Below are 9,399 nucleotides of genomic sequence, written 5' to 3'. Positions count from 1 at the left end.
AACTGCAAAAGCTATATCTGGATGGGTGGCTATCATGGCATACATAAGATTGCCCACAACTGATGCATAGGGAATCTTGGCCATCTCGGCCCTCTGCTCATCTGTCTGCAGACAATCGGCGTGTGAAACCTTCACATGAGAAGGTAATGGACATCCAATAGGCTTAACATCCTGCATGCGGAAGCGCTCAAGGACTTTATGAATGTACTCACTCTGTGTCAGATAGAGTAGTCCCTAAGATCTATCATGCGTAATGCGCATATAGTATATGAGAGGCCTGTCCCAGATCTTTCATCTCAAAGCTTTTCTTAAGTTGAGCCTTAAGAGCATCTAGCTCCTCATGAGTTGTCCCTGCTAAAAGTATGTCATCGACATAGAGTACCAAAATCAATAACGAACCGTCACGGGCTTTCTTCGTGTACATGCACAGATCCATAGCACTGCAGCTATAGCCCTGTGACTGCATGACTGCATCAAACTTATGGTACCATTCCCTAGGTATCTACTTCAAGCCATATAAACTCTTCTTTAGCTTGCATAATAGATGTTCCTTGCCAGGGTCTACAAAGCCCTTAGGCTGCTCCATGTAAATCTCATAATGCAAGTCTCAATGTAAAAAGGCCGTCTTGACATCCATCTGGTACAAGTCCAGGTCAAACTGTGCAACCAAGGCCAAGACTAAGCATAGAGTGGTCATCTTGACCATAGGAGAAAATAATTTATCAAGCCAACACCATGCTCTTGTTTAAAACCCTTAGCAACCAATCGAGCCTTGTATGCCTGCTTGGGGTGTCCAGGGGTACTTTTCAGCTTGTACACCCACTTGCATGGCAAAGCCTTCTTACCCTAAGGCAAGGAAACCAAATCCCAATTTTGATTCTTATGCAATGAGTCAAGCTCAGACTGCATAGCCCTCTCCCAAGAGTGACAATCACCATTGTGCATAGCCTCATCATAAGTGAGAGGCTCTCATGTATCTGTAACTAGTACATAATCCATAGAGGGTGCAAAACGGTCAGGAGGTCATCTGTCTCTAGTAGAATGCCTCAACCCAGGCTCTGCTGCCTGACCGACATTGTGTCTAACATCAACATGTCTAACATCTGGGCCATGAGCATCAGGTGATGCTGCTCACTGTCTAGCTAGCCGTGGAGCGGGCTAAACAAGAGCAGGTGTCTCCTCCTGAAAGATAACTCTGTGTACCTCAACCACTTTCTCAAGCTGCATATGCATTTTTTTCTCATGAAAGATGACATCATTGGCTGCACATTACTTTTCGCACTTGCGGATCCCATAGATGGTAATCTATCTCTCATGCATTTCCATAGCCAATGAAAATGTGTTTGACACTTTTAGGATCCAGCTTATTGCGTTTTTCCTTGGGCACATGGCAAAATGCTTCACATCCAAAGACACACAAATGATCATAAGAGGGGGGACTTGCTTGCCCATACCTCCTCTGTAACCTGAAAGTCAATGCCACTGTTAGGCGACCTGTTAATGAGATGCACTGTAGTAGTAACTGCCTCAGCCCAAAAGTGCTGTGGTAAGCTAGCATGGCTAAGCATACTACGGACCCTTTCCTGAATGGTCCTATTCATGCGTTCAGCCATACCATTATGGGGAGAGGTGTATCAAAAGCACGTGATAGATACTCACCCCTATTATCTGACCTTAGGCATTTGAGTCTTTTCCTAGACTAGTTCTCTGCCAATGCAAGCCAATGCTGAAACGTGTCTAAGACATCAGATTTTCTCTTTATGGGATAAGCCCAAACCTTACGTGAGTAATCATCTATGAAAGTAACAAAATACTTTGCCCCACTGAGTGACTGACAGGGCATGGGCCCACATACATCTTAGTGCACAAGAGCCAAGGGCTCGCCCATGCGTTTCTTACCAGACTTTTTATGTGTATTTCTAGTGTGCCTGCCATACAAACAATGATCAAAAGAATCAAAATGCGAAGAGTCAAAAGACAGAAGATACTGTAAAGCACGTAGCATTTTCATTTCTTTAAGGGACATATGCCCCAAACGGGCATGCTAGAGGGATACATGAGGGATAGAACCCACATACAAAACATGATCCAATGTAGCTCCAGATACAAGTAAGGGATAGAGGCTACCAGACTTGGCACCTCTTGCAAGCACAAGCTTGCCACGAGTAATCTTCCATGCAGAGTCTCCAAAAGACACAAAATACCCTGCATCATCAAGCTGTCCAGTTGCTGACATAAGACTGTGAGTCAACACAGGTACATGGTGTACATCATGCAAAACAAAAGAACTATCAGAAGGAAATTGCAACCTAACATCTCCAATGTCCACAATGTCAAGAGACCTGCCATCACCAAGATGCACAGAACCAGAGATGGTACGATAGGTATGAAACCAATCTCTACAGAGTGTCACATGAAATTACGCACCTGAATTCAAAAGCCAGTAGTGTGCATACATAGAATGTATCTCAGAAGCCTGTAAGGCATTGCATGAAGAAGCTATAAGTATGTAATCCTCATCTGAATCAGTGGCTTGCATGACATTAACCTCTTCTATCTTCACACTATACTTTGCAAGTACAATTGCATGTACAATACTGCACTCAGAAGACTTTTCCTACACTTTTTCTTTTCCCTTTTCTTTGTGCTTATCATCGCGTATCTTATGGCATTGTGGCCTAATATGTCCAGCTTTCCCACAATAATGACAGGTAAGATCAGACTTCCATCCACGGGACTTACTGCAACCACGTGACTTGGACCTGGACGTCTGAGAGTCCCTGCCCTTATGATCATTATCATGCATGCCATGTCTACCACCTCTAACGGTCAATGGATGTGAAGAGCGGGAAGCATCATTGTTTCTCCTGTTGATTTCCTCAATCAATAAAGCACTCTCAACATCTTTGATTTTTAGCCCATCAAGCTTGTTCGTGCATATGGAAATACATAAGACATCCCGTGATTTAGATAAGGTGCCAAGCAAAAACAATGGGTGCAAGTTGTCTTTGAACTCAATACTGTGTGACAACAGACTCTTCATGATAGCATGAAACTGACTGAAATGAGATGATAGGGATGTCCCCTCCTTCATGCAAAGGTCCATTAACTGCTTTAGCCAATACATCTGTGACGCAGGACTCTGTTGCACGTAAGGCTCATGAATCTTCTCCCATAAATCCCATGCACTCTGATTCTCATCTTCAACAACATTATGATGGACCTCTTCTGAGAGTGACAAGATAATGGTAGACTTGCATAGCTCATCAAATTCCATCCATATCCTCAGGTCACCCTTGAAACACAAGGGTTTAATCTACAACTTCTACACCAAAATTTGCCATATATGGGACTTCCAATACCCATAGTTGGTACTCTCTAACTTGGCAATGTTAAAGAGAGCTCTATCTTTCAGATGACCAGCCATACTGTCCCAAATCAAAGCAAAAAAATAAAATTGCAGGTTGCTGTAATTAGCAGAAAATGTACTAAAACCATTGCAAAAACTGGCTGAAAGAGTGGATATTACTAAGAGAACCATCTGTCTACCAAATATGACCAAGATAACATCAAACAATAAGCATTACCCTCATAGAAATACTCGAAATCTGCAGATTTCAGCTTGCTGTAATAAATGATAGCAGTATTTAAAACTGTCCCAAAATGAAGCAATCACTGATACATATGTCACTGCAACTGCCAGGTAGCAAGATACATCCAACAGTGAGTGTCAAGGGGCAAGGAGGTACCAAGAACTGTCAAACCAATAATCTGTCAAGCAAGAGACATCTCATAGGCCTAGAAGTCATGCATGTAATGGATCTCGGGATAAGAGAAGAGACCAAGCACAAGCGCAACTGATAGAGCAAAAAGCTCAATGCATAACCATCCAAGATGCATCCAAAACTAACAAACTGTGAGAGAGATAGGTGCCTACCCCAATAGGCGTATCAAATCAGGCCACTACAAACTAACTTTAGACATAAAGCTCTCAAGAGAGAAAATGTATGTAACTGTCCCACAACTGGAAGTAAAGTCAGATGCAAAGAGAGCAAACAACGCTCTAATACATTGAATACATAGCGTCAGACATGCCAAATCCCAATAGGGTACATCCGGAGCATAAATCCCAATCTATCTCAGACCCCTAAAGCATAAGCCTGAAAGCATTCAAAGAGCATGTAACTGACAACCAAATGTAATGCACAGTAGGTTCAAAATGCTCAAATACATCTGAAGATGATGCTACAAGTAACTGTCAAGCATGGGCAAACCAAGTGGCATCCATATCTGACCAAAGCATACATGCAAGAAGCCTAAATATCAAGTAGTGACAATAGGCATAAACCGGTCCAAAGCATGCCAACTGAAGCCAAATGCCAGTGAAGGATGACCAAGTCGGAGCCTAATCCAAGCTCAAAATCATTTCAGAACCAAAAGGAAGCATTTGACAATCTCCAAATACATCGGTATGATCATTCAAGCCTCCAGGCACCCCATATCCAAGAACCAATGCATACACTAAGTAAATGACTTTCAGCCCATTGTATTACAAAGCGCATTTACTATTAAATGAAGCTCAAATGTTGCCCAAATCTGCTCCAAATCAGTCCCAAAGCATAGACATAGTATCCCATAACATCCGGGCATCATCAGGCATCAATAGGCATCAAGCGTAGCATCAAACAATAAATATCAAGTGCTGCCATGTTTTGATAGTCCTGGGACTATGTATACAGCAAGGGCTAAAGGGGGAAGCACTTGAATCGATCACCAGGAGCCAAGCACTAATGTCGGGGAGTCCAACAATGATCAGGCAGGTTGCCAAGAGTGCCGGGAAGCCTGGGAAGAGACGAGAAATGCGCCACATTTTGCATTGGCTATTCCTGCGGGCTAGGGGGTCTTCAACAGTGCTCGAGGAGCACTTGGCAATGTCAAGGGGGCTCCGATGCAGCCCTGGAAGATGCCAATGAAGGTCCGAAAGCTCAAGGAGGAGGCGAGAGATCAAAACATACCTGCAAATGAAGGTGCCACGGCTGCCATTCAAGCTCGGGTTGAAGCTCTTCAAATCCAGGCTGAAGAGAATCCTGGGCAAGCTCCAATGCCTTTGCTTTGATACCAGTTGAAAGGGAAGTGGAACCCAGGAGGAAAAAGCTTGGCGGTGAGAGCTATGGCGAATGGAGAGCAAGAGCAAGAGAGAGAGTAAAACTCAAAGTGGGAACTCCAACAACCACAATGTGTGGCGGGGCCTTCCTTTATTCAAACTGTCACTAAAAGAATAAAGAATAAGTTATTGTGACAGGCGCCCACCACCTACAGTGTGCAGTGGTGGGTATTGTCAGTGTAGTAATACACGAACGGCTAGGCAAAAGCGCCTTTACCCCCAATAGGACCACCATTTAAGCACACGCTAGATGTCCTTTGGCAGACCCTAAGAGTGCATACACATGAAAACCTATGCACATGAGAAATATCAGTGTGATCACCATGTGCAATTGAGTCCAAGTTCGAGTTGTGCTCACTAAGTGCAATTAGGCTACACCCTCTCTCCAAGACTATAGAGTAATGTACTCATCCTTGACATAGAGAAATGCTACCATTGCAAACATGTCACTCACAGCATGTCAAATAGAACATATCTAAGTGGGCAACGTAGATAGAATGAATAATAAGCAGAATGCCTATATGTTTGGTAAGTTTAGTTTACAAGTTTCATACAATGAGCCATAGTCTCTCTAGGAGAAAATAAGAGAAATGGTTAGGACTCATACTAGTGAATGCATACAAGGATTGACCTGTAAGGACCTTATAGGCTACTACTCAAAAAAACAAGGCTTAAGCTAGATAACCATGGCTACAATAATAGGACAATAATGTAACTATCTGAGTCTGTGTAGGTATGTAACTTGGTAGCCCTCATCTTTTCCTCTCTGCTCCGTATATAGCCTTTTGCCCATGGTGCCTTAAAGTCATTCCATTGCTATCCTTGGATACATTGTTGTCTTCATTATTGAACCAATATTGTCATCTTTAATTGACAATTAGCCGCCACCAATCTGCATCGCCCTATGCCTACCACCCTATGCCTAATACACACAAGTGAATTCAATGTATAGAGGTCCTCTACAATAAAGGGATGCAATCCTATCTTATGAGGTTAATACATATAGATGATCAGTTCAAGCATCGACCAAGTTAATCCATTTAGGTATCTTTATGGACAAGACCCAAATTTTCAACTCAAGATGTCACTATTAAAAATACCAACTAAATACAAGGATAGTGTTGATGCAGTACTTGAAATTCGAATTAAATCAACCATTAATGAGAACAACAATTCATAATAATGTATCAATAATACAAGCAAGAAGAAAAATAATTTATGATGAGAACATTGTAAAAAAGAATATTGGAGACAAAATACTAACTTATTATTCTAATTAAACACACAATTGTAAAAAAGAATATTGGAGACGAAATACTAACTTATTATTCTAATTAAACACACAATTTAATGAAGTAGTTCAGCATAAATGGATTGGTCCTTACACTATTACAAGGAAAAAGGATGAATGCTTATGCAACAAAATGAATAGGAAAACACAACATCAACACATGCAACTAGAATAAAAGTTTTATTGAAAATGATTTGAATGCTGATATCATGACACATGATGGATGCTAAGCCTCAAGCGAAAAGGAACCACGATATTTTGGAAAAAGAGTAAAGAGATCCAAACAATAAAGAACCCAATGACAACAAAGGTAAATCTGGATGACAAAATACTTTGTAACAAAATTCCAACAGCTTTTTATACATGTGGGCTACAAGGGAGGCATGATGACTGACTCCCAAAGCCTAGTCATCTACTTGATTGTTGACAAAGTTTGCCCTTCTGCCTAATGTCCACTATAACCAAATTGGATGCCCACTGTAACCAAATTAAATTGTTGTTGAGCTCATCCCAAGAAAGTGTGAGGAGGGAGTCATTAACTCTCTATCTTCATGTACTTGAAAATAGTGATTTAAGGAATGGGTAGTTCACACAAACACACACACACACATGTACATGGGTGTGTGTGATGCATGTGTATATATCATATGGCCTTTTGAGCACTAAACACCTTTTGCAAACTCCATGCTAATAGGTGGCTTTGATAACATGCAGTTGAAGTTAGAAATTTTATTCACAAGTTTGATGTATCACTACCATTTGATGTAAATAGTTATGCACATCCATAGTTTAGATTTGCTTTTGAGACTCAAAACCCCATGACTTATCACATATAAAAGCAAATATGCTCTTACATTAAACCACATGGACCTCAACCACATTGTAATGAACATAGTTATTCTCAATGTGTTGGCCCTTCTTTATCCCAAGCCCAAAGATGTTGACCATTCACCTTAAATAAAAACATGTGGAATTTCTTTGGAGAACCATCATGAGATACCAAGGAGTCTACCAACAAAAGCAAAAAGAAGAAGGCAAGTGATGTAGGGTTAATGATCCATCTCCATTAAAGCATTCTCATGTGCATTCATATGCGTGTACTCATGCATGTGCACACACACACACACACACACACACATCCATCAATAAAAAGAATATCAATACACACATATAGACACACACATATACCTCTCACAAATATGAATAGAAGGCTAACCTAACCTAACAATCATGGGTAAAACTATTTGATTAATTTCCAACATGATATCCATACTTGTTAGATATGCTCAATGCCCCACCCTCGTAAGATGTCACCAATGATCCATGGTGCTCTAAGTTGTAAGGCCCCTATTATGAGGAGAATCCATAACTACCTTCTCAGGCTATAAAAGGAAGACCCCTCTAAAGCCATCGTTAATCTATCCTTCACCCAGTTAGAGTTCTTCCAACTACCCGTAAGCTCTTCACGCCTATCATCTATGTGGATCGCCATCTAAGCTTCAGAGTGGAAGCACATGAGTGGACAGAGCCATCTTTGTATCAGTTCGCTTGAAATTAAAGCAGTCTCAATTCTTCTCGTATTTGCTGTGTGTTCTCTACTCCTTGCTCTGATTCTATTCGTTGTGCCATGTAATTTCTACTTGGTATCAAAGCTTGGGTGGCACTATGAACTCAACCACGATGTGTCTTGAGGGGGGTGTTGGCAATGTAATCCACACTTGCTAGATAAAACTAGCTCACTATCAGTGTAGTGGCGACAAGTTGAGACTAGGTTTGAATCCTAGGGCGACAAGATTTCCATAATTGGATAGATCAGACATCATCCATCACCTTAAAGCTTTGGGGGCTAGATGGCTAGCCCAATTATGGAAAATTTTTGATTAAGCATGTAATGGCATGAACAATACTAGGATGTGTGATCTCCTGGGGGAAGGGGAGGCACAAGGGTCCCCACCCAATTTCTAACTATACTTGCCCTTCTTGTCTCAACATTATAGCAAAGATATGTGTCCTAACAAAACACAAAATTTTGTCATATAGGAAATAATGTTGATCTTCTAATGTATAAACCACACTTTAAGGTTGAAGCTATCATAAGCCAAAGCTACTTCAATTATGTTGGACATGGCACATCCCTTCCAAGGTATTTTTCATAGGGTTAGTTAGATGCCCATACAATAACGATCTAGGGTTTTTACCCTAGGGAAAATTGGCCTAATACTAGACTTTCAATTGAGTTTAGAAACCCTAGGGCCAAACGTTGTCGGCCTAGTAAGGTTAGGGTTGGGTTGGGTCAAGAGGACTTCCAAGCCCTACACCTTGACCAAAGGAATTCTCAGCTAACGAGTACCGTTTGGTGGGAGAACTAATCCCGTAAGTCAAATGCGACCCCTATGCAACAAGTTGCAACGTTGCATGGTTTTGTGTTAAATCACAAAATAGAGTTGCCACTCCTTAGAACGAGGTTGGCAAGTCCTAAGTTCAAGTCAAACTATCTTGAGGATGAGTAGTCATCCTACTACATCACCCTTCTGTGAGACTAAGTTGCCAAGATAGGGTAACTATGAATTGCCTAGCAAGCAATTGACAAATCAAGTTAGGGCGACAAGGTTGCCCGGGATTTACTGTCTTAGTTTAAGGAACCTAAGGTGTTGGTTAATTTGGGTTAATAGGGTATAAACCATAATCCAAGGATAAAAGGGTAAACAAGCAACGAAACCCTTGGGGATCTTGCCAAGTCGCAAATTGATCCCGGATCGAATACTGGATGCATTTGGAGAAGAGGATTCACACCTTAGTAGTTGGCCAAACAAACGACCACTAGATTGATTGTGTTTGTATTGTTAGGAGCACTGTTTGTATTGCTTTGCTCAAAGAACTAAAGATGGAAAAATAATTAATGCTTCAGGTTGAAGGCCTAGAGGGAGAGGGAGCATCGGTTACC

This window comes from Lygodium microphyllum, chromosome 6 (genome assembly GCF_053477565.2).
Source record: "Lygodium microphyllum isolate KBCC chromosome 6, Lygodium_microphyllum_v1.1.10, whole genome shotgun sequence".
Taxonomy (NCBI): Eukaryota; Viridiplantae; Streptophyta; class Polypodiopsida; order Schizaeales; family Lygodiaceae; genus Lygodium; species Lygodium microphyllum.
Note: the sequence above shows the minus strand (reverse complement) of the source record.